Genomic DNA, 26,873 nt, shown 5'->3' with positions numbered 1-26,873 from the left:
ACGAGGTCTGTTAGAAAAGTATCTGACCTTTTTATTTTTTGCAAAAACTATATGGATTTGAATCATGTGCGCTTGCATCAGCCAAGCTTGAACCTTTGTGCGCATGCATGAGTTTTTTCACGTCTGTCGGTTGCGTCATTCGCCTGTGGGCAGGCTTTGAGTGAGCACTGGTCCACCCCTCTCGTCGGATTTTCATTGTCAGGAAAATGTCTGAATGGCTGGAGCAGCGCTGCATCAAATTTTTCAAGAAACTGTGTGAGACAGCCAGGTGGACACCATTCAGAAAATTCAGATGGCTTTCGGTGACAATCCTATGGTCATCACACAGATTAAGGAGCATTACAACCGGATTAAAGATGGCCCACAGCAGCTGAGGGCGCGCCGCGCTTTGAGCGGCCATCGACAGACTGAAATGACCAGATCATTTCCAAAGTGAAGGCTGTGTTGATCTGGGACATCGTGTGACTACCAGAGAAATGGCAGAAAAGGTGGACATTAGCCATTTTTCATCAGATTCCACTGTTACAGGAGATTTTGTAATGAAAGACGTGCGGAGGCATTCGCGTGTCGGGACAAAGCCGCAATGGCGGAGAACAAAAGCAAGTCCGTGTTGAAAGTCTCACGGGACATGTTGTGACATGCCCAGGTCTTCCACCATTCAGAAGATTCAGACGGCTTTCGGTAGCTTTTTAGTCAAGTGAGTATCCGAGAAATTGTGGAGACCTGGGCATGTCACAACATGTCCCGTGAGACTTCCAACACGGACTTGCTTTTGTTCTCCACCATGCTTTTGTTCTCCACCAGCTCCACCATTGCAAACGAATGCCTCCGCACGTCTTTCATTACAAAATCTCCTGTAACAGTGGAATCTGATGAAAAATGGCTGATGTCCACCTTTTCTGCCATTTCTCTGGTAGTCACACGACGTCCCGGATCAACACAGCCTTCACTTTGGAAATGATCTGGTCGTTTCAGCCTGTCAATGGCCGCTTGAAGCGCGGCGCGCCCTCAGCTGCTGTGGGCCGTCTTTAATCCAGTTGTAATGCTCCTTAATCTGTGTGATGCCCATAGGATTTTCACCGAAAGCCATCTGAATTTTCCGAATGGTTTCCACCTGGCTGTCTCACAGTTTCAGTTACTACTAGCCCAACCAGCTCGAGTTACTTTTTAACTTAACAATGAACAAGAAATGTCAACTCTGAATCTTCAGCAGAGGTTTCCTGTATCACCTGTGGGTAAACAACCAGCATAGAAATTCAATATTTGTAGCCATTTGTAAAACTGAACAAAAAGCTACACTCTGAAAATGTAAGGTTCCAAAAAACATGTGGTTTGACTTGATTTAGAACTTTAAAACCATTCTGTAGGATTTGTGGAGAAAGATTTCTGGTGCGTTTATGGCTAAGATTGTTGGGAAAAAGTAGGGCGCAGGGTGCAATGGGGTTGTTGCTGGTCGTCACTTAGTCTTGTACCAGGTGTAAGCATTGACAGAAAACCTTCAGCAAAATGCTTGCCTGGAACTGTTATTTCAGGGCGTAAAACCTCACAATTGCATTTTTTTTTTCAAAGCAGAAGCAACATGCAACATGTCACAAGATCAACCAGGTAATAAGGTACAGTTTTTGTCCTGCCACTGATGCCACAAATACTGTGCTGCTTTTAAACAAATGAACTAAATTCAGTGTACATTTATGAATGTTTCAAGCTCGTCTTACATGGCTTGAAATCTCACAACACATTTGCTAGATCTTTCTTCAATGTGTGCATGGAATCTGATGTCAAACATGCAGATTGTGCAGCGCCGTCATTAATATGAGCGCACTTATTCACGCTCACATCTCCACAGACACATTTACAATTGATTCCACAACAGCCACGGTGCCACATGTGGCTACACACCTGCAATCTCTTGCATGCGTGGAGACAGCCTTTCAGCCTATCACTCACATTTAATTTGAACAAAAAGGAACAGCAGTTGTCTTTCCCCTCACATTTTTTTTCTCTATTTACACACAGTGTTTGTGCGTGTTGGTAAAAATAAATTGCTGTCCAGTCCAAACGTCCAGCTTTATACCTTCAGTCAGCAGGGTGATGGTAATAGAAACTACAGTAAAAAACAACAACAACAACAACAACAGAAAAAAAAAACCCTGATAAAAGTCTTGGCTGTCTCTCAAACCACACGGCTCTAAAACAATAAAAGCAGGTAAACATTTTGTAATTGCTCGACTTTCTAAAAGCGTGTTTTTCATGTTATGTTTAAGAAAATACTGGAGGATATGGCTTATTTTATTAAAGGTTTAAAGTGGTGAGGTTCCTTGGAAGGTGTTCAAATGGAATAGTTTTGATGGTGGTGAATGTTTGGTGTCCAAAGTAAAGGTCAAACAATGTTGGCGTCCATTGTGTTTTAAGACATTTGTTACCCCATAACAAGATAACTAAGCATGACACATGGTGCAAACTATTCCTTTTAAAAACCCTATTAACAAAATCAATAATTTGCATAACTTTTTTACCAGAATTGGAGCAACTTTAACTTTTGACCTCTACAAACTGAAATTGACCGTTGTCACCATTTTAGCTGTTGTTACCCCATAAATCCATAGGATTTAGTCATAAATAGTCCAAACCACATGCAGCTTTTGGTACAGGTGAGGCGGGCAGTCACCCGGTGCGCATTTATTCAAGACACATATAGGGCGGCACAAAAAAAAAATCATTCTGCGTCCTAAAGCAGTTATCATATCACTGTATGAGGAATCTGCAAATTAACATCATGAGGTAGAAGAAATGAAATTCCAAAAGCCAAAATAATGGTGTGAATACAGTGGCTTGCAAAAGTATCCAGCCCCTTGGTATTTCACACATTTTAATTTGTTTATGGCATTTCAAATACAAAAGGTAAATCAGGCTTCTCAAAAAAAAAAAAAAAAAAAAAAAAAAAATTTCTTCCTGGGACTCAAACTGAAAGTAAATCTGTACAACTTGATATAAATTAATTAAAAATATAAAATCCAAGATGGTGGGTTGCATAAGTAATCAGCCCCTTTGGTATAATACCTGTAAATAATCAGTTTAATTGACAGTTTTCTTCAGACAAGTCAGGAGATGGATACATGAACATTTCCAACTCACTGAATATGTCTTGAACTTTACTTACATCAGTTATGAAGAAATACAAACAATATGGCACTCTATGGTAATCTGTGCGAAGTAGACAGTTCTCAAAAACTGAGTGAGGAACAGTAAGGAAAGCCGCCAAGACACCCAGACAACCCAGAAGAAGTTACAGGCTTCTGTGGCTGTGATTGGAGAAATTGTGCACAGTGCATGTTTTGCATTTTGTATCCTCAGTTATACAGCTTCATGATGAAGTGGGACAGAGGAGGGTTTTATTAAAAAGAAGATCTGAAAGTTCAGCTACAATTTACCAGAAGGTAAATCTGAGATGCAAACCTAGATTTGATGTTTTGGTGAAAGAAAACCCTCCTCTGCACCACTTCATCATGGAGCTGTATAACTAATCACATTATTTTGCTTGCTTTGGTTTGCTAGCATGATTAAGACTCATTAACAGAACTGTATGAATGGTTGGAGGACGATGCAGCCTTCAGAGAGAACAACTGCCCCACTTCCTGATTGTCATAGTTGTTAACTTTTTTATTGTATGTTTTCCCAAATTAAATAGAAAAAATGTCCATTCAGAAGGGTAGCTATTCATATTTTACCAGTTTTGCTCACTTTGTCAATTGTGTAAATTTAGATGCAGTGAGCATTTGAATTTTGGTTTTGTATGTATTTTTGCATATTGTTTTCCATTTCCTCCTATGCATCAGGTGCTACACAAGACTGAGTGGAAATGAACCAGAGCCACTGTGATAATTGACATAGACACTCCGTATGTGTGCATATACAGGTTTGTCGTATGTGATAATTGCCTTAGTCATATATAGCCTTCATCATAATATGACATTGATTTATAGATGGCAGCTTTAAGAGCACACTCTCACTACAACACATATCCAAGCAGCCGAAGCCGTCTGGGTGATGGCACAGAGAGGTGATAACAATGTGTCTGACACTCATTTCTGTCTGAACTTCTCCAGAGGTTATGGGCATCCATACGCTGGTCTCATTTCTTGTTGGTACAAGTTATGAGTTCACTTCAGTTCATGATCAGATGCGCTTTTCCCAAGAGCAAGGCAGTAGCAAGTATAATCTCCTCCAAGAATTGAGGTAATCAAAACCTGTTTCAGCCTCTCCTGATAACAAAGAAAAGAAAAAGAAAGAGCTTTCTTTTCACCAGGATAAATAAAGGGGCATCATGTATTTTACATTGACACCAAGTGGTGAATTTTCAGACTGCAACTCGGCAGTTATCCTTGTTCATTAAGATAGGGTTGCGTATTTTAGTGTAAAATGTGGAGTTTTTACATTTGTTAAACTTTTTAATTGCTATGTGTGAGCAAGTTGTAACCTCACCCTCAAAAAATAAGCCAATTGCTGATTTTGTTGGTTGCATATAATTGCCTGTATACACACACACACACACACACACACACACACACACACACACACACACACACACACACACACACACACACACACACACACACACACACACACACACACTTTTCTGGCTGCTGGTCCTGTTTTATAAAGTGTTGTTTTAGTTTATGTTCTTCACATGTTAATTTAAGATTGAAGCCTTAACAGGCAGTGGTGGGCACAGCTAGCCAAAACGTTAACTTCGATAACCATTAATCCGATAACGGAAAAGTTATCGGATGATAACGCTAAACTGATAAACTGCTAAAAATGTTATCTTTATTACAGATAACCGATAACTTTTTGTATTGATTCGGACACGGCCACATTAGATTACACTAGCGGCTTCTGATAAGCCAGTTTCACTTTCACTTTTTGCTGCATAAGAACGCATGAAAAATTAATTAATAAAAAATAAAACCCCAATATAAAACACGGTATTAGAAGTCACAGTTTATCTAAGTATTAGATACACCGTCATTTACAAACTAAAAAGCTGCTGCTTTTTTCACATGCTTTGAAGCCTGTGGCTTAAACAACCGAAATACGTCCATTAATGCATTGACTGGCAGAGTAAAATACACGTAGTAAATATAAATTCTTACCTGTTTGTTTCAGTGGGATTCATCTGAAGAAATATTCCACATAAAGCGTCCTTTTTAAAAAAAATCCAAAACAGTTTCTAAACATGAAGAAAAGTCCCTCTGTACACACAGCTGCGCCATGAGAGCTCCTCTCCCCCACCGAGTCTTGGCGATTAAATTACAGCCACAAAGAAATAAAATAAAATAATGTTAAAATTAGCCTGTTTGTTTTCATGTCCAGCGGACCCGCTCACTGTAACATCCAAAGTGACCCTGAACTACACTACCCACAATGCTCCCTGCGCCGACTGGCCAACCATGTTTTGCGCTTTATTATGACATGATCAGCAAGTGACAGGTAGCCAGTCTGCTACAAACACACAACAGACAGACTAAAATGTTTGATTTTAGGGTTTACAAACGTTTTAAAACCGTTAAACTTGCTCACTTTACCAGCAAAAAAAAAATGTTATCTGATTAAAAGTTATTGGAACTATATTTATTGGAAGATAATTGGACCGATGATGCTTTTAAAACTTATCTGAAAAGCGAATCTGCTAGCAAAAATATTAGCTTCGATAATTAGCTGAAACGTGCCCACCACTGGCCATGTTAATACTGGCCTAGCTTTTGAAGCTGCAGTGGTTTATATTTCACCAGATTTGGTGTATCCAGCTAACACTCAAGATTCTGATCATCAGATGAAAACATAAACATGGCTTTTGAGGAGTTAGATGAACCTCTTTTTGGTTTGGGGGATCAAAAGTGACCATAAATAGGTCTTTATCCTATTGAACAGGTTACCTATCATTGCTAAAAACATATGTAGGTGGGGTGGGGGGTGTTTTCTTGGGCTGAAGTTGAGTATCGCTAGTTTTGTTGCTCATGGCAAACCATGTGTATGTAGCACAACACTCAGCAGCAACATTTAGTCTGTCCAGTCTGTTCCCATAGATAAGCGTTTATGCCGGTTAGTGTTCCTTTGAGACTTGGCACAGCTTGGCTAGTCAGCACTGTTGTCTTCGGTGTGTCGTATCTGTATTTCAGAAATGCAAAAATGCTCCTTCACGTGAGCCTCACATTTGAAAAGGAGTGGGGTGAGGATTAGTTGAAACCTCAAACATAGCTTTCACGGATGATGATGATACCAAAGACGATTTTTGTTCATGTCTTTACATGAAGCATGTTTTTGACAGAGATAGTTGGGACAAAAGACAATCTTACAGCAAGTACAGCAAAATTCCAGTCACCAGTGACAGAGATACATACCTGCAGCCAGTGAAATACTGTATTTTGGATTCAGCACATTCACTCATTGTCAATGCAATGACCAATATTCCAGAAGACCCGAATTGTATTAGTGTGTCTCATGCTGGTTGTGAGATGCAGTTTATGACCTTTGTCCGCCAAAATATTAATTTATAAATTTTCTTATCTCTTTGACCTTGATGTTAACCTTTGGTTGTGTGAGTGTTGGTGTAACTTTCAGTCCGACTTAGCGACGGGACTCACTTGAAGTTAACATTGTGATTGTGTGTGCACTGTGGAATGTGGACACATTCTCTGAGTGTTCCCCACCCCCATCCGAAAAAAAAGTAGGCACTAGCGCATGCATGTGCACGCTATGTGGACTCATTATCGACTGTCTGTTGAGGCCCCATAAAAAAGTGTCCCTAATTGTGTGTGTTTATGTGGTACCAGGGGCTTATTTCAGCCAGTTGCACTGTGTGGACCGGTCATTTGGTTTAACGTACCCCCAAAGTTCAGTTTAACACACAAAATCAGGATTAAGCTGAGCAAAGAGGAGGAACATGTTAAATTCTTTTACTTTAGTGCTGGTATGGAAAAAAATGGCTGTTTCAAACAGAAAAGTAGATTTTAGTTTAAACAAACTCCCATAGTGATAATCACATACTTATGAATGTTTATTATATTTTCTCTTTTCTTTTATATGTTTATTCTTTCAGATCCCATCTGCTCTTACCTGTGATTTAAATAGTCAGATGTATGAGTTGGTTGTAATCTACTGTAAAATTATCTTGGTTTTTTATATTAATTATCCTGATAGTGCCATCATTTTGTTTCTGTGCCTCTAGAAATTCTTCTGCTATGAAGAAATGTAATGGAGAAATGGCTCATTTTAACCTTTAGAAACAGAAGTGTCATTTACACAGCTGCCCACTGAGCCATTCTGCACAATGTTCAACTTGGCCAGCAGGGCAACCGTCTTCACTGTAGCTACACTCTTAAATATCTGTTTTAAACGATCCTGCTGAACTGTAATCACTTGTTGAACAGTGAATATCGCCCCTATTAGTTTTTTGTTTTTAAATTTTATTTGAAATATTTGGAAGGGAGATGCAAGCATAAGTATAGCACCATAAGTATTTGGACAGTGACACATTTTTCAGTTTGTTTCTGTTCACCACTGCAGTTGATTTGAAATCAAATGAGCTACATGTGTCAGTATAAAAATACTTGTGTACCAGCGTGTACATGCAAACATTATAAAGTATGCCTTGATGTCTTATGTCTTTGGTTGGCTGCTCCTGTGTAGTTACACTCGGCAGCAAAAACATTTGACACTTTGACATGTCAGTTTTTTCCCCTCTCCCCTGTTCTCTCTCTTCCTGAAATCACCTGTCACATTGTGTCACTGTTGCTGTTTATGTGTTTCCCTTGCAGGCCAGCCACAAGCTATCAGTGTTACATTTACATTGGACATACCCGACATTTACCGCCTTATCCATAGCTGCAATGGGCTACTTGCTTTGCAATTCTTTATGCAACACACGATGAGGTGCAGCTTGCATCATTACCCACTGAGCTCTAATTTGGTAACTTTGCAGTAGCGGTCCCAAGCCTCTACAAACATGGTCAGTTACATCAGGAAGTACATCCATCTCAAAATCTGTGCTGAATCAAATGTGTAGAGCACAAACCTGCTTTCTACATCAAATTGGTCAAACCCCAGGTTAACAGCTGCCATTGGTATTCGCCCTATTGATGTTTCAAATCCCGCAAAACTTTGAAGAGGTCACCGCGCTGCGAGATCTCAGTAACATTGAGAACTGCATTGAGATGCTCTGATCGGGCTCCACTTTAACCGCTGCACACGGACAACACCATTAACATTGCAACATAAAACTATTTTTATATTGTGCCTAAAACTCTCATGAATATATTCTCTGGGTTTACAGATGTTGTTATTGCATTTGTTTTATGTAAACATGCGAGAATCATAGGCTGTCTCTTCGTTATTTTCAATGGGAGCTGCTGTGAGCTACGCTCGCTTCCTTTTCATGTCGTTCTGGGGGAAGTGAAGTTTGCTCTTTAATGTCTTGATTATTGTTCTTTACAACACTGTTTGTCCTCTTTGTTCCAGACTAATAATATATAATATATATATAATATGTCTGAAATTCGGTTTGCGTTTATTAAATTCCACGCAGATTAAACATAGCAGACACGGATTCTTTGTTATAATTGTTTTAGTAAGTTTTCAGGGTATCATGCATGCAGTCTCTTATTAACATGATGAAAAGCATAAAAAATTACATTTTTTGTAGTATAATATTCATTTACAATTGTCATCATGTGGATTCTCTATATGTTGTTTGACTGCAGCAACTCTCTGGCATGCAAGGGATTATGGAATACGTCAATAGGGCGAATTGTTGAGTACTGGAAGAAATTATGCTAATGTTTGGGAAAGGAAAGGGTGAATGTCTCTACAAATTATACACTCAGCACCTGCTTGTCTCTTGATGGTGTAGAGCTTCCTGTGTCTGTCCAAGATTTGACACAGGGACTCGTCATTAAGTCCAAAGCTTGTCTTCTTCAGCAGTCTGCCCTGCTGTTGTACCATAACTTTCTCCCATGCCAAACTGTTGCTCCTCAGATGTAGTAACTGTCGGGCATGGCCAAGTGTTCTATGATTTATTGGCTCCAATCCAGTGAATGAGGTCAAACTTGATCCTATCATACTGTACACTGGTATTTTGAGATGTGTGGCCATAAATGGACATTTCTGTGGTAATGGAAGTACAATTAGAGCACATTTTTTTGTAAGCTACAGTATGGCCAGACTTTACTGTCATTGTAATTCCCTAACCATAGAACTGGCCAAACTCCTTCACAACTTGTTCAGGGTCATCCGGTGTGTTTTTACCCAAGGCCGAAATATGACCATGTGGTATTGCGAAGACTTTGCGTCCATCTGTCTGTCTGTCCATCTGTTGCTGAAGGTGTGACAGTGTTTTGGGTGTCAGGGTTCAGTAGCAGAGGTAGCATTCACTGCCTCACTGCCAACAGCTGACTGAATGTAGATGCATAGATGCAAGAGGCTTTGCAGAAGAAAATACAAGTGCCTTGGGTTGGGCTGCACAGCATGTAACTACAAATGTGAAATATAAACATTATGCCCCACACTGTAATGTAATTAGTGCTTACATTAGATATAAGGTAAATAAATTTCCAATAATCTGTACTTTTGACCCTGGAGGCCTCATTTAATGTCCTGTAGTGTCAAGGAAAGTAGAATTACATGGACGGACTATCTTTCTCCGGTGTCACCATATTTTGTGTAAATTTGTGAGTTTGTCAATGTACAACAGTATGAAATTGTTCACTGGACAAAAATATTTAAAAAATGGCAATGACTGAATTATATCTTAAAATATTACATATGTTTGTAGCATCACATTTAAAGATTTAGTACCAGAATCACCTGTATGTGCTTGCCAATGAGTTTTATTTGCAGAAATAGACTGTTTTGAAATTTTGTGTGCCTAATTGCTTTTTTAAGAAAAGGCCTTCTCAGAAGTGTTTATACCAAATTCTAATACCAAATACTTCTATCATCAACTGAACGATTCTTGCACTTATCTGGGGGGGGGGGGGGGGGGGGCACCTGTTCAGTGAAATGGAGTGTGTGGTCGAGAGATGAGGGAACTCATTTGCACTCTTATCTGACAGCTGGCAGGTCATGTTTGATTCCACCAAACCCCTTGCTTTCTCTGTTGAGTTTACAGTACATGCTCTCCGTGTGTCTGTGTGTGGGCTTCCTCTCACCATTAAAACATATGCTGTATTTCATCTCCCACCAGGGTTTGCAGCATAATCAAAACTCCAGTCACTGTCAAAATATTGACCCATTCCAAAACCACATCAGGGTGAAGACTGATGTGGTGCTGACGTGTCATTTTCATCAAGACGCAGAAGCTTTCATCTGAGTGTGCTACACAACCTGATCGGATTTGAACAATTTTATATACAGGGTAGTATTATGATTCATAATATTGCATGACGGCATTGGTCCAGAAAGTCCACGGATCAATATTGGTGCACATAAATTACAATGGAAATATCAGATGTGACATTTATTCCATGCACCCAGTTGGTGTTTGAATGGAGCTTCTTACTGCAAGAGACACTTTTTTTTTTTTTTTTTTTTTAGACATTGCCTAATATAATGTTTGATTTAGACTGTAGTTACAGTGAGCTTGGGAGATGATGCATGCTTCCAATTTGAATGCAGATGATTGAGAAATCGCTTGGTTTTTGTGCATGTGTACTGTTTGTACATATGTGGGGTTTCTTTTATGGATGAGTAATCTTTGTATGATTTAAGCCCCATTTCCACCTACTGTTTTTGATAGTGACACCACCACAAGTATCAAATCATGGTGATGGTGTATTATGCAATCTTACCAGAGTCTTAATAGTGTCATGCAAAATCTTGGTGTTTCTCAAGAATAATATATCGTTCTTTGTCGTAAAAAGGTCAAAGTTCTGTCATAGAGATATGTGAGTTGGCAGGATACTGTCAAGATTCACTAAGACAACTTAGACAAAGTGTATTTGGTGACTAATTAAAATGATGTATGTGGCTTTAGTGATTCTGTGTTGCTATGTTATGCATTAGATTGACCGGTGTGCAGTGATGGGCACAGTTAACCAAAAAGTTAGCTTCGATAACAGCTAACTGGCTAACTGAAAAATTATCTTTTATAAAGCTAAACAGATAAACCACCCAAAAATTTATCTGAAGCTACAGCTAACCGATAACTTTCAGTATTGTCTCTGGTACACTTGCAACTACGAACCAGCTGATTTTGAGTTTTAACACCATGATCGCTTCTGGTAGCATCAAAGGCAACAACAGACCCAAACAATGAGCCAGCACTTCTCTCTCTGTGTGTCCTGCCCCCTGCTGGAAGCTCCTGTTTACTACATAGCTTGCAGCAGTGAAGCAGCTGAGAGGAGCAGTGAAGCTCAGCTCTGCCCGCCCGCATGCACGTCATTATTCCTTAACAGAATATAGCAGTGTCACCGTGAGGCAGAGGTCTTGGAAAATAAACCAGTTTTTGACTTATAGTTTTGATTTTTTTTTTAATTAGAATAACATCATTAATGTGAATTCTGTCATTTGTACAAAGTGCAAATATAACACATATATTTTAATTTTTAATAATGCACTAATTCTGAAGTTTTGCAACAAACACAGACAGATGCCAAAGGGACTATGGGTAATGAGCTTCCGGTAACACTGATTGGTTGACTCATTCATTCTATGTAAAAACCAACACGTTAATGTGACGTGACATGTGTTGGTATTTACATATAAATGTGCTTTTGTAAAATATGCCATTTTATTCATATATTAAAAAAAGCCATTTGCAAAAGCCAAAACTCAAGTTGTGATTATAATCTGATATAACTGGGATCAAAATGCATAGAACACTGCCATTTAGTGGTGCCCAGACGCTCAGACCCTTACCTATAATCCTTTACGTACCAGTTTTTGTTTTTTTGTTTTTTTTCTCGCGCCGTTGCTGCGGTTTAAACAACAGAATCCATGACGACAATTGTAAATGAACATTATACAACCAAAATGTACATTTTTATTTCTTTAGCTGATGCAAGAGGCTGCAACAACTCTCAGGCGCGCAAAGGATTATGAGATATCTCAATACTTAGGGCGAATACTGCCATGAACACTACTGGCCGGTAGATGGCAGTCGAGACTGTGAAAACTTGCCAAAACAAATATTCCAAATAATCCGGCATAATATACAAAGAGTTTAATGCTGTTGTCTATGTGGAGCCTGAGCAGAGCGTCCCAAATGCATTACCCATAATGCACCTGGACACAGCATGTCCAAACTAAAACCTTTAAAATTAGTGCAATACTTTAAAACTAAAACATATAGCTCATATTTTCACTTTATAAAATTTCAGAAGTGACGTTAATTTTAATAACATGTCCGAAATTAGTTTAGTTAAAATTTTAACAATAAGATAAAACTGTATGCCACTGGATGACTTGGGTGATATTGCCAGTGAGTTAGTATGATGTCAAGAGCAATTATCTTTTGACCATCTTTGCTCTGACTGCAGACGATAGAGCGGTTTCTCCTGAAACCAGCTCTCCGCTGTTTACAGAGAATAGAGCTGTTTATCTGCTACAAAACATTTAACAGGTAAGCGCTGAAATCTTTGATATCAGATGTCAATGTCAAAGTGGGTCATGCCCAGAGAACTAGTGAACGCCACGTTATACACAAACTTACCTCTGCCAGGTTTATGCTGGTTTTGACAACAGAATTATGGAAATGAACAGTGTCTTTAGCCTGACCCCCCTATCTCCTTCTTGCACACCACAACACAGCAAAAATGTCCCAAGGACCTACAGCAGTGGTGGCCAAAGATATTCCAGAAAGGGCCAAGAGGGTGCAGGTTTTCTTTGCAACCACCAACTCCAGCTGGTGATTTGACTGATTAATATTACTTTGTACAGATGTGATGAGTTTGTCACTAAAATCACCTGCTCGTGTCAGTGTTTGCAAAGAAAACCTGCACCCTCTTGCCCCTTTCTGGAATGTCTTTGGACACCACTCACCTAGACTTTCACCATTTACCACTACACAGAAAAAAAATACTATTATAGCTGCAAAACCAAGGGAGAAGATATGGAGCAAGACAACTTCACTTCTTCTGATTTGATGGTAACTGGCCTCATGGCTTTTATTTTGATCAACCATATGTTTAGTCTGTGTTGTACAAATGAGTTGCTCCAGTTGTTTTTCCTTTTGAGTGTGTGTGTGAGAGAGAGAGAGAGAGAGAGAGAGAGAGAGAGAGAGAGAGAGAGAGAGAGAGTGTTCTGTCACTGGCAAAATCACCGTCCTCGAGCAGTACACTGTGTAAAGTCCCAGCCAATCATCTCAGACACAGATGGACGCCTCCAGACCTACTTGATGACCAGAAAAAATGGTTTGGAGAGGCACTGGAGAACTTAATTATCAATACATCATATATCACAACTAATAGCATTATTTAATAACAAAGCACTTACAACACAGGCACACACACACACACACATGTGCCAGCAATTGACATAATGAGTGTCTGGTAGAAAGCATTTGTCTTTGGTAAGACTTGTATTGTCAGTTTTTAATTTATGTGGCCCTGAAGGTTCTTTTCATATCCTCCACATAAATGTATTATTCCCACTTTCTGACCTGAAAATGCACTCGCATGTGTAACCTTGTGCACATCCATTCACACATTAAGTGGCTGTTATATTTTTGCATGGCACCACACAAATACTCAGTAGGATGGGAGCAGTGGTGGGCACAGCTAACCAAAAAATTAGCTTCAGTAACAGATAATCAGCTAACTGAAAAGTTATCTTTTTTAAAGCTAAACCGATAAACCACCCAAAAATTTATCGGAAGCTACAGATAACCGATACCTTCCAGTATTGTCTCCGGTAGGCTTACAACTACTAACAAGCTGATTTTGAGTTTTAACACCACAATCGCTTCTGGTAGTATCGAAGGCGACTACAGACCCAAACAATGAGTCAGAACTTCTGTCTTTGTGTGTCCTGCCCTCTGCTGGAAGCTCCTGCTACTACATAGCTTCCAGCAGCCAAGCTCAACTCTCTACTCAATAACAGTGTTGCCATAAGGCGGAGGTCTTAGAAAATAAAGCAGTGCAGATTTATGGTTTGGTTTATAAATAAAAATTAATACTGATAGAATAACTCCATTAATGTCAGTTCTGTCATTTGTACAAAGTTATAATATAACATACATCTTTTAATGTTGACTAATGCACTAATTCTGAAGTTGTGTAACAAACACAGACAAATGGCAAAGCATTATGGGTAAAATGTGTCTCCGCTAACACTGATTGGTTGACTCATTCATTCTATGTAAACCAACATGTTAATGTGAGGTGTGTCATGTGTTGGTGTTTACAGATAAATGTGCTTTGTAAAAAAAAAAAGGGCATTTTCAAAAAAAAAAAAGCCAAGTTGTTATTAGATAACCATCTGATATAAGCGGTGCCAAAATAAATAGAACACTGCCAACTACTGGATGCTCAGTACTAAGGCCATGAACACTACTGGGCAGGAGATGGCAGTAGAGACCGTGAAAACTTGCCAAAACAAAATTCCAGATCTGTGTCTACTATGTTTAAGATGCCTGGAATTTAATAAACACAAACTGAATTTCAGACATATATATATATATATATATATATATATTACTCTGAAACAAAGACGACAGACAGTGGTTGACATGAAGCAGGACTCTAATAGCAAACAGGAATTGATTGCAATGATTCCAACTGAAAATAATGGAGGAGCAACCAGAGCTTCTTCTGGCATTTTTACATAAAACAAACACAATAACAACATCTATAAACCCAGAGAATATATTCACAAGAGTTTTAGGCACACTATACAAAGAGTTGAATGCTGTTGTCCGTGTGGAGCCTGATCAGAGCATCTCAAATGCATTTCTTCTGTCGTGAATGTACTGAGCTACCAATAATGCACCTGGGCACAGCCTGTCCACACTAAAACCTTCAAAATTAGTGTATTACTTTAAAACTAAAACATATATCTGATATTTTCACTTTAAAACTTCAGACGTGACGTCAATTTAAATAACTTGTCTGAAATTAGTTTAGTTAAAATTTTAACCATAAGTTAAAACTGTATGACTCTGGATGACTTGGGTGATATTGCCAGCATATTAGTATGGGGTCAAATGAAATGAGCCGTTTTTCTTTTTTGTGACCAGTTCTCCTTCGCCTGCAGAGGACAGAGCGGTTTCTTCTAGAACTAGCTCTCCTCTGTTTACGGAGGATAGAACTGTGCATCTACTATAAAACATTTAACAGGTAGGTCTTAACTGAGTTTAGATTTCATAGATGTTTGTAACTATTCAGCTTTGTTTACCACGTCTGCAAAAATACGTTAATAGTCTAAAAATGATCAGACCAAAACCTATCGGAAGATAATTAGTCCAAAGATGGTTTCCAAAGTTATCTAAAAAGCTAATCTGATAATGAAAACATTATCTTTCATAATTAGTGGATTAGCAGAACTGTGCCCACCACTGAGGGGAGACACTGTCGACCATATATTCCACCTGTTGTAAAGTGGTTCATAGTGGTGTCCATTGTAACATAATCTCGTCTGGAGTTTTTCGTCTGAAAATTAAGCATTTGAGGTGCAGAGTTGGTGTGTTCTCATCATCTGGTATTAGAAAGTGTTTGCACCACAGACAAGAAAAAACATGATTTAATGTCCAGTACAGTGTATATCTGGGGATTACAGTCTGTAAGATTTAGGAGTTTTTACTAGCAGAAATGGAGTATGACATTAATGGGCATCTGTTCATTAGTGAGTAATTACTTACAAAACTGAATCAAAGTGTTTGCATAAGCTGAAAATATGAGCTCTACTTGAGAACAGCCCCCTCCTGGAGGTCACTATGTTGCACTTCCATAGTACTACATTAACCCAGTAGAGACAACCTGTGCTGCCTTCTTGATTTTGCAGTGCTGCACGCCTCCTTGATTTTGCAGTGCCGCCCGCCTCTTTGATTTTCCAGTTCCGCCCTCCTCTTTGATTATGCAGTGCCGCCCGCCTCTTTGATTTTGCAGTGCCACCCACCTTTCTTGATTTAGCAGCGCAGCCCGCCTTTTTTGATTTTGCAGTGCAGCCCGCCTTTCTTGATTTTGCACTGCAGCCCACCTTTCTTGATTTTGCAGCGCAGCCCACCTTTCTTGATTTTGCAGTGCAGCCCGCCTTTCTCGATTTTGCAGTGCTGCCCGCTTTTTTTGATTATGCAGTGCAGCTTCGAGACTAAACAAAAATCGGAGTTATTGGTGTGTTTTTTCCCTATATCTTGGCTACTTACTGGTTGCTAGTGCAGGCTAATATGTTGGAGAACCCTCATTTTTGTGAAATGGAGCATCATACATATTACTCATTGAAAACTGTGACTAGAAAAAGCATAATACAATCTGCAAACTCAAAAGTGGATGGCAGTAAATCCTACACACTGTAGCTTTAAAGAGCACACTATTCATCCTTGTATTAGTCCACTATCAATATCACAACAAAAGTCTATCATGCATCAAAATTAATGGAAAGGCACACAGATTAATATTGCATCCCTACCATTCACATAGTGCAACATAACTCATCCCTTCTGCTTAAAGTGATGTTAATCACTGAAATCACCTGCTGGAGTCAGTGGTGGCAAAGAAAACTTGCACCCTCTTGGACCTTTCTTGAATACTTTGGACACCACTGATGCACATAGTTTGCACTGGAATACCAATTAGACAACTGAAATTATAAAGAAGACAACGCTCACACGGCCCGGGGTACTTTAGCATTTCTTTATATTTATTTTTATCATAAACCGTAAACTATTTTGACAAACTCTGTCCTCTGTCAGTTGGCAGAGGCAACACTATAACCATACACACAGACTTGCAAGAATGCCTATGAGCACACAAAGCCGGCCGTGCATTGCTGCACACACACTTTGTGTTATTGCCTGGCTCCATGTGACTGTGACTAAGTGAAGAGCTGTCTTCATTTGTTTCAATCTGAGCCACTAATGTTCCCAGTGCACCACAGGTCACACGCATTTGTGTGCCTGCCTGTGTGTGTCTGTGTGTGCGTGCGTGCAAGACGCTTTGCTTTCTGTGCCGTTTCGACTGTGCTGCACATGATGTTCTGAAAGTGACCGGACTGCTCGGCCTGTCGTTTATTTCCTGCCACAGCTCATCATGTCAGGAGGCGTTGAGCCTTTCTACTGACGAATCTTAGGATTAGTACAAGATGAGGCTTCATTAATAATGAATGCAGTCACGGATGACACATTTGAGATTAAGACCTCTGGCTTTCAGTTGGGTTGAGCATTATCAGAAGCTCAAACATTTGTTGACCCGCAGCTGAAGCAGTGGCAAGAAATGACTTTGCTAGAAAAGTGGTGCTAATTACAAATTCAGAGCCATTAAGGTAGTTATTTCACATCATAAGATTGGTTTCTTGCAGTGTATTAAACTTGTTACTCCAGATTGCTGACTAGTTTCAAGATTGTCAGCTTCAAGCCTTTCTGCGGTAACTGTTTTCTTCAGCGTTTCAAGCATTTCAAAACAGTGAATCAGTTATTTTGTTACATGCATTAAACAGCAAACGGTTTTTCTGAAACATTTGTTTTGTTTTAGTTTTTTTTGACAGTTTTGAAACAGTTTCATATCCTTTTTAAAGTAACTGCTTCAGTTCCTGTTTTGATCATTTCAAAGGTGAATTGACTTGTGACACACTTTATTTTGAAATATTTCAAATCTGTGCATCACTTTCTAAAGTACCTTCATTTAGTGTTTCAGAACAGTCTGTTATCTTATGAAACAATTGTTTTTTCAGGATGTTGAGTGAATCATTTATTTACTATTTGAAGCAGTTTTGTAAGGCAGTTTTGTGCTGTGGGCTGTATTTCATTTAGTGGTTTGAGTGTTTTAAAAGTGAATACTTTTTGTTGGCTTTGGTTAATTTCAAGGGCATCTAAACAATGAGCAATTTTAGTTTTAAACCAGAAAGTATTAAAATTATTTTATTTCTATTTTGAGTTTCAAAAGTACGTTTTTGGGAAACAGTCTGGCTGCGAGTGATTCAAAACAAGCAGTGGTGACCTTGGTGGCGTTATACCAAAGTTTTGAAAGGGAAGGAAACTGATGAACAACAAGCTCATTTCATACAGCTTTTTAGGCATAATAATGATTAAATGATCAGAAAATAAATTCAGTTTTCCAGTTATTTATTTATTTATTTATTTATTTATTTTTTCCAAGTTTAAAGACTGCCACAGTTCTGACTAAAAAAGAAGGATTAGGATTATGCATGCTGCCAGTCTCCCACAATCATTTTTTTTTCAACATTTTTTTTTTTTTTTAATGGGTCAAGGGCAGCTCAGACCAGTCAGAACTGGGTGGGATGAACGATGCCCGAATGCACCCCCTATACCTCGCAGTTATTAAGCAAGCTCAGGCTAGCAGGCTAACTTTGGTTCAGCTGTTTAATGCATATTTTTGTGGATTGGCTGGTGATTTTCATAACCAGTGGGTCCAGATATTAAAACTACATGTGGCACATTGCATCAGCAACTGTGGTATCATCAGCAGAACCAACATCACCAAGCTATCAATACCGGCTAGTTAGTGCCAAAAGTGTTAATATGAAAATTAAATAATAAAATTTAGCTCAATGAAAATACTGGAATATGTACTTTTTTGATGGGTTATTTTTGCAGTTGTTGGAAGCCAAAATTGGAACTGAAATCAAAACTTGATTATTTGCCCGCTCCTAGTTTATAAATAAGCAATGCATTTATTGACTGAACGAAAATATTGCTTCACTGCAACAAAACCAAGAACACAAACAGATTACACTGTTTTTTTTTTTCAGTCATCTATGGAAATATTAGTTCCACTTTGTTTCTGAATATGTTAAACACTGATGCGCATTAATGCACCAATAAATGCATGATACAAAATTTAAGTTTTGTGTATATGTGAACACATTCATTTGAAATTCCTGACAAATGTAGCTTAACATATGTAGATATTTGATGTACTTGTTTGCTTCATCTTGGTCATCTGTTCACAAAATTTGATGCCAACCTTTGACCCATGTATTGTATGACTAAGCCTAGTTATTAATATATAGTCACATTAGTTATACCAGCTTTATCAGCTGTCTTTAACCTTGTCAGAGTTCAATACACCTTCATGTAGGCCATTTAAGAGGTGACTTAATCACTGACCCAATCAGCTTTTGGACAAAGAAACCTGATTCACCAGTGCTCACTGCTACAGTAATCTGACAGGTACAACACTGAACTAGATTATGTCTTCCATGCCTTCAAATTACTCCCTTCCCCGTGTTTGATTCCTAAAGCGGCTTTTAAGATTAACAGTGTAAAATCTTGTTCAATATTGTGGATGCTAAAGTCTTTCCTCAGTGTGGTAGAGGTTTTTACTGTTTCTTTCTTTTTCCAGGTATAACTAGGTATGTCATTTTTGAACCAGTCCACATGAAAAATATGATTGCACTTTACCATCATCCTGCATCTTTTATTAGTCAGTTTTATTTGGACTGTAGTGTTTGTTGAAGTATATAGAAAACTCCAACTACAAAAGCACTCATTACAGCACTTGTCTCCATCAATGTCCACACTTGTATACCTTTAGTAGAGTGTGCACACTTGAATTACTAACAAAGTTTCCTTTTGGCAGGTCCATAGATCTGTTGAGTTTCCAACTGAGGTTGTCACTGTCTCAATGGAGAAGGTCCTATCAGATTCACTATGCCACATCAGAAGGGGAAATGGCTTAAAATTAATACCATCTTCATATCTTAATATCAGGTGTTCATGTTTGACAGGCTGGTTGGATTGTTGTGTCATGACCAACAGTGATCCAACATATTCATGCCAACAGACGGATATTCCCAAGTACTCTGAATTCTGTTAGGCAAGCACAACATCTCTGTTTGCAATTAGTAATTTTTTAGAAAATGCTAGGTCCTGGAGGAATCTTTCTCCTCTGATGCCATTTTACAAATGCAAGCAGTATTCTTTTGTGGATCTGGAGGGTGTCCAGTAAATCTGAAGAGTTTTTGCCCATTGGTTCAGAAGGCCAGTAACTTCTCAAATTTACTGGCCCCCTCAGCCAATGAGTAAAAACCCTTAATGTCTACAGCTGACTACCCATTTCAGATACAGGTCCAGAAAACCAGCTAATTTAACAATAGAACTTTATTCATTGGCAGAAAGAAGAAAAAAAATAACCTCAAAGGTAATGGACACACCGACACCTCAGCTATACCTGCTACCTGCCCCTCAAAGTGAACAGGTGACCAGAAAGCTTAGATAAGCACAATAACACCATCAGCTACCCAGGCTGCTACCAGTGCTGACCAGATCAACTCAGAATGACACAAATTTACAATGAAACCTCAAACAACAAATAAACTAGACTTACCAGACTGATTTGTAAATTAAAAAAAATACTGATACTAACAGAAGCTAAGTTGTTACTTTGCTAACAAATGCAACAAAAAGCTGAATTTTTCTAATGCCTGGGGACTTTGTAACTATGTCTTTTGCAACGACATAGGACTGTTGGAGGATTCTGGATGATATTTAAAACAACCTGCGGTATATTAAATTGTAAAAGGCAGAATAAAAGCAGATTCTCCATGATGTGCTTTTAAAGTAAAATGTGAATGTGGTCCAAAAATAACAGGAAACACAGAACAAAAGAAAGACTTTGTTCTTGCAACAATAACTCCATCAGTCCAGATTCCAGGTGGCACCTTGAATCTGGAGCCTGCTGCTGCTGATCACCAACACTGATGGTCACAATGCCAGCAATGCAAGATACTATATATAAGCCAATAAAAAAGAGAAGAGAATGATGGCAAAAACAGGCATGGCCAGATTGACAACACAGCACACTTCCCGGGGGGGGGGGGGGTTCTCTGTCAAGCTCTTGGGAACACCTAAAGGCCTGGAAGTACTGAAATGGTGGATGGCAAAATAACTGCTTCTGAGCAAAGAAAGACATAGCACATGCCTGCCAGCCAGCTCAAGAACACCCCTCAGGAGACAGCTACATTGGTGTCAAAGCCAAGAACTAAAAAAAAAAAAAAAATAGCTCAACATAAAATGAATTCAGCTTGAAAGCACCAAAGATGGCCAGATGAGTCAAAAAAAAAAAAAAAAAAAAAAATCAAATGTAAAAACACTCTATTGGCTAAATGGCCAAATGAAATGAAGACCAACTCACACCAAAATGTTGGGAGGAAAAGGCCAGAGAGAAGGAATGGAAGTGACTGCCCTAAGCGCACTATCCCACCCATATAATAAAGCAGAGGCAGGCATTCACTGAAGGTGTGGACGGGCACCAGCAAAACTGCAGAAACCATATAATGGTTCCCTCCCACATACCATGTTTGTGTCACACAGAGAAAGCAGGGTCTCATATATGGACGTGCATCTTGGAGGTCCAGAACAAGCATTTCCATTCCTAAATTTTGCCAATTGGTTACTTATACCTCGACGCATACACATATGTAAGCCTTTGAAGATGTTTAACATGAAACCCCAAACATGTTTAATTGTGAAACCAGTTTTCACAGGATGACTTCTTTAGGAATAACAAAATTACACATGTATTTGTGATAACATTGACAAATAAAATGGTTCCATCTTGCAGTTCATGCTGTCTAAAAGGAACATATTCTTAGTAAAAACCTGAGCACTAGGCTCAAAGGGCCTGGATTAAGGCACCACATAATGCAAGGGAGTGTTGTGGGGATTTTCTATTCATATTGTAACTTCAACCATCCAGCATGACACCAGTCATCCCCTGTAAACAGGTGTGCCCAGGGGCTTAGTGTAGTGGTATTGAATGTATGCCAGAGAAATGTGATTCAAGGATTTGTGGTGAATAAATGGCTCTGCATGAACAGGATGAGTGAGACATAATTTGGAAAATTGTTGTGACAATTGGCGTAATACCTATGAGAATATTACTTCCTTGAACACCTGTTACTCCACTGTGTGAAGAGAGTCAGCTGGACTTTGAGCTGGACCACCTCCACACAAATGGACCAGTTGCATGCAGTACTTTTTAAGGTAAGTTGAGAAAGCTGCCTATCAATAAATGCTGTATGCGTAATCTTTATCATGCTGTCTGTCCTTGTATCAAAGAATGTGATATTAATACAATGACATGCTTTTGGAGGGGGGTATGCATTTTCAGAGGCCCAACATCCATGCCCAATTGACCAAAATGACTGATATTCACCCTCATCTAACTCGGGCGAATATCGGTCATTTTGGTCAACTGGGCATAGATGGAGGGACTCTAAAAATGCATACTGCACAACAACTGCATGTTATTTGCATTATTATCACTTACTTAACAGTGGTCTGAAGTACAAATGATATCTTGTAACATTATAGGAATGTGCCAAACCAGGGTGCTTGTACAGACTTACGATGTGTACTTTTGGCATTGAACAAAAATTGGTGTGAGCATGATTATGTCGATTGCATTTGGTGAAAGCTGGTAATTAACACTTGAGGCTCATTTTATGCTAAATGTAATTTCAACCACACATATGTTGAGGTAAAAGTAGCATTTCATCCTCATCTGTATTGTGCATGTGGTAAGATAAGATTTCTTGCAACAAGCCCAAACATGTCCATGTCCAGTCTTTGTGAGCTGTTTGGAAAACATCTGCATTGCTCATGGGCACAAACTGACAGTTTTTTTTTCCTCTCAGGCAGCTTTTTGGCTCAATGAGGAAACGTTGCATCATAGACCTACCTGTGGTCTGGCTGATGGTGCTGATGAGGACACTTTAAACTTCAGTTTATTATTCTAATCAGTATTCATTAATCCACACACTCTGAAAGTAAACCTTTTAAAGCACAGAGATGCACACATCTTAAATGCTGGTAGAAATGTCCTCTGCTGCACCACAAACACATCAGTCAAACATGAACGGAAAACCCATTCATTGTACTTTTACCAGATATTTTGCATTTTAACTTCTTTCCTTTAAAAGCTGACAGTTCACTGTATGAATATGTGTTAGGAATGCACATTATGTCAGAAACATATAAATACACATTATATTGCAGCATGTATGGACCATCAGTATTATGAATGTGTGTGTTGGCGAGTCCAGATCACAATGCAGCAAGTCAAGCATGTTCAAAAATTCTGCAAGGCAACTGTTGCTGTACAATATTTCCCATATGACATAATGTGCATTATGTGTTTTTTTGCATCCGTGTAGTTGCGACATGTTAGCGCACGTCACCTGAATTTGGGTGGGCTGCCTGTTGCACGGACTGGCAGCGAAAATAGGGCCAAAAATCACAAGTAGTCATGCAGACTACTTGACATAGGGCCATTTTGAGTGTTCAATAAAACATGGCGTTGTTACATATTCTTCATTTCTCTGGACTCCTGAATGTCTTTGTCAGCCACAAATAGGCCAGCGTGTGCAGCTCTAAGCAGCGCCCGCTCCTCATTCATTGCATAGATAGAGCTGCACACCATAATGTGTGCGATCGTCTGTGGTTCTTCATCATAACACTCCTGCATTATATTTATGCAACACAATCATATCATGTCATGATGATGCACCAGTGCAGTTTGTTTAATTTCATACTTTATTTATTTAACCTTTATTTAACCATGTTAGTCCTACTGAGATTGAGACCTCTTTTGCAAGGGAGACCTGGACAATTATAAAGTTTCCAATTTAATTAAACTATATATCTTTACATTTCAGCCCACGTTGGTCAGCAGAAAGCTGGAATTCTTGATTTTTCTTTCTGCACTCCATCCGTCACACTCACACTCAACATATTCTGTCAAAATTCACTTTCATTTCTCTTTGTATAGGTGGCTTGTGATTTTTCATCTTTCTTTCTCCCTTGCTTTCCAGTATTAAAGTCCCTCTTCCTCTTTGTGACAGATGATTTAACCTTGGATGTTTTTGAATATTTCATGTCTTTCTCTCGTTTTTTTTTCCCTCCCTGAGATCTCTGAGCGTGTTTGCCACTGATAAATCAATACTTGTGGTATTTGTGTGTGAGAGTTTGTGTTAAAGTTACAGATGATAGATGTGCCCTGCTTCACCCCCTTGACCTTTTGGCACTCTGTGGATTACGCAAGCCCACAATGATGATTATCATCTTTATTTTTATTGAGCCTGCAAATAATGGATTGGTAGTCTGTTATTTTCAGTCACCTAAGTGAAAATAATTCATGATTTAGTGAAAGTCATACGGAGTTTGCACAACAAGCTGGAGCTCTGTTGGTTGGCTGTGGTAACAAAGATGTTTCTGAATGTTTTGGACAACCACTTATGGGAAATACACCATTTTGAAATCTTGCCATTAACATGAGGGTGCTCTGCTAGTACTTTACTACACATACTATTGAATACCTAGTGAATTTTGATAGTACAAGGAGAAATCTGTGCTATGTTTTATATTTTTTGGTAATTGTTTGGGCAAGATTTTTTTTTTTTTTTTTTACATAAAAAAGTTAATAAATAGTTTCAGTTACACTCAACAAAAACATAAACACAACACTTTTGGTTTTGCTCCCATTTTATATGAGAGGAACTCAAAGATCTAAAACTTTTTCCACATACACAATATCACCATTTCCCTCAAATATTGTTCACAAACCAGTCTAAATCTGTGATAGTGAGCACTTCTCCTTTGATGAGATAATCCATCCCACCTCATAGGTGTGCCATATCAAGATGCTGATTAGACACCATGATTAGTGCATGTGTGCCTTAGACTGCCCACAATAAAAGGCCACTCTGAAAGGTGCAGTTTTATACACAGCACAATGCCACAGATGTTGCAAGATTTGAGGGAGTGTGCAATTGGCATGCTGACAGCAGGAATGTCAACCAGAGCTGTTGCTCGTGTATTGAATGTTCATTTCTCTACCATAAGCCATCTCCAAAGGCGTTTCAGAGAATTTGGCAGTACATCCAACCAGCCTTACAACCGCAGACCAGGTGTAACCACACCAGCCCAGGACCTCCACATCCAGCATGTTCACCTCCAAGATCGTCTGAGACCAGCCACTCGGACAGCTGCTGAAACAGTCGGTTTGCATAACCAAAGAATTTCTGCACAAACTGTCAGAAACCGTCTCAGGGAAGCTCATCTGCATGCTCGTCATCCTCATCGGGGTCTCGACCTGACTCCAGTTCGTCGTCGTAACCGACTTGAGTGGGCAAATGCTCACATTCGCTGGCGTTTGGCACATTGGAGAAGTGTTCTCTTCACGGATGAATCCGGGTTCACACTGTTCAGGGCAGATGGCAGACAGCGTGTGTGGCGTCGTGTGGGTGAGCAGTTTTCTGATGTCAATGTTGTGGATCGAGTGGCCCATGGTGGCGGTGGGGTTATGGTATAGGCAGGCGTCTGTTATGGATGAAGAACACAGGTGCATTTTATTGATGGCATTTTGAATGCACAGAGATACCGTGACAAGATCCTGAGGCCCATTGTTGTGCCACACATCCAAGAACATCACCTCATGTTGCAGCAGGATAATGCACGGCCCCATGTTGCAAGGATCTGTACACAATTCTTGGAAGCTGAAAATGTCCCAGTTCTTGCATGGCCGGCATACTCACCGGACATGTCACCCATTGAGCATGTTTGGGATGCTCTGGACCGGCGTATACGACAGCATGTACCAGTTCCTGCCAATATCCAGCAACTTCGCACAGCCATTGAAGAGGAGTGGACCAACATTCCACAGGCTACAATTGACAACCTGATCAACTCTATGCGAAGGAGATGTGTTGCACTGCATGAGGCAAATGGTGGTCACACCAGATACTGACTGGTATCCCCCCAATAAAACAAAACTGCACCTTTCAGAGTGGCTTTTTATTGTGGGCAGTCTAAGGCACACCTGTGCACTAATCATAGGGTCTAATCAGCATCTTGGTATGGCACACCTGTGAGGTGGGATGGATTATCTCAGCAAAGGAGAAGTGCTCACTATCACAGATTTAGACTGGTTTGTGAACAATATTTGAGGGAAATGGTGATATTGTGTATGTGGAAAAAGTTTTAGATCTTTGAGTTCATCTCATACAAAATGGGAGCAAAACCAAAAGTGTTGCGTTTATACTTTTGTTGAGTGTACATTTGTAAGAAGTAACTCTAAAGACAGAACCCAAGTATTTAAAAAACAGATGTGCATTCAGTGCTGCAATGTCAATCAGGTTGTAAAACACAGCGACTGGCCAACGCCGTGTTCCTGAATGTACAGTGTACTTTTGCATGACCCACGGCCCTTATTTGGAGTAAGCGGTTGAAGATGAGTGAGTGATGAGTGAAATAATAAACAGGAAATTTGACTAATTAACATGGATGAGGAATGCCAGATAATATAAACCAGACAGTTGAATTTCATTTTTAGAAAGCCAGAAAATTACATTTTCAGAGGTATATTATCTCCTGTCTGATCTGGATACTGAATCCTTGTCAGTGAACTTCATGCTGCTTTTTGAGCTCCACGTTTCTCCTGAGTTGTATAATTGTTGCATGGCACGACTGCTGGTTTTTATGTTTGACCAGTGTTTGTTATTTGGATCACCCTTTTGCTTTCCCCTCCAAAAAGACTGTTGCTCTATGGACTGCTCTCAAGTGTATTGACCTTACATTTGCTTTTGCTCTTGACCTTGATCCAGCCTGCCATTTTGTTTTGTTTGTGGTTTTGTTGACTGTTTTTTGGATTCTTTTTTATTTCCCGTGTGTTGTTTTGCACAATAAACCAGTGTGTTTTGTTTTGTTT

This window comes from Thalassophryne amazonica, chromosome 15 (assembly GCF_902500255.1).
Source record: "Thalassophryne amazonica chromosome 15, fThaAma1.1, whole genome shotgun sequence".
In the NCBI taxonomy this organism is placed as follows: Eukaryota; Metazoa; Chordata; class Actinopteri; order Batrachoidiformes; family Batrachoididae; genus Thalassophryne; species Thalassophryne amazonica.
The sequence above is the reverse complement of the archived record's forward strand: the minus strand, read 5'-3'. Positions refer to the sequence as shown.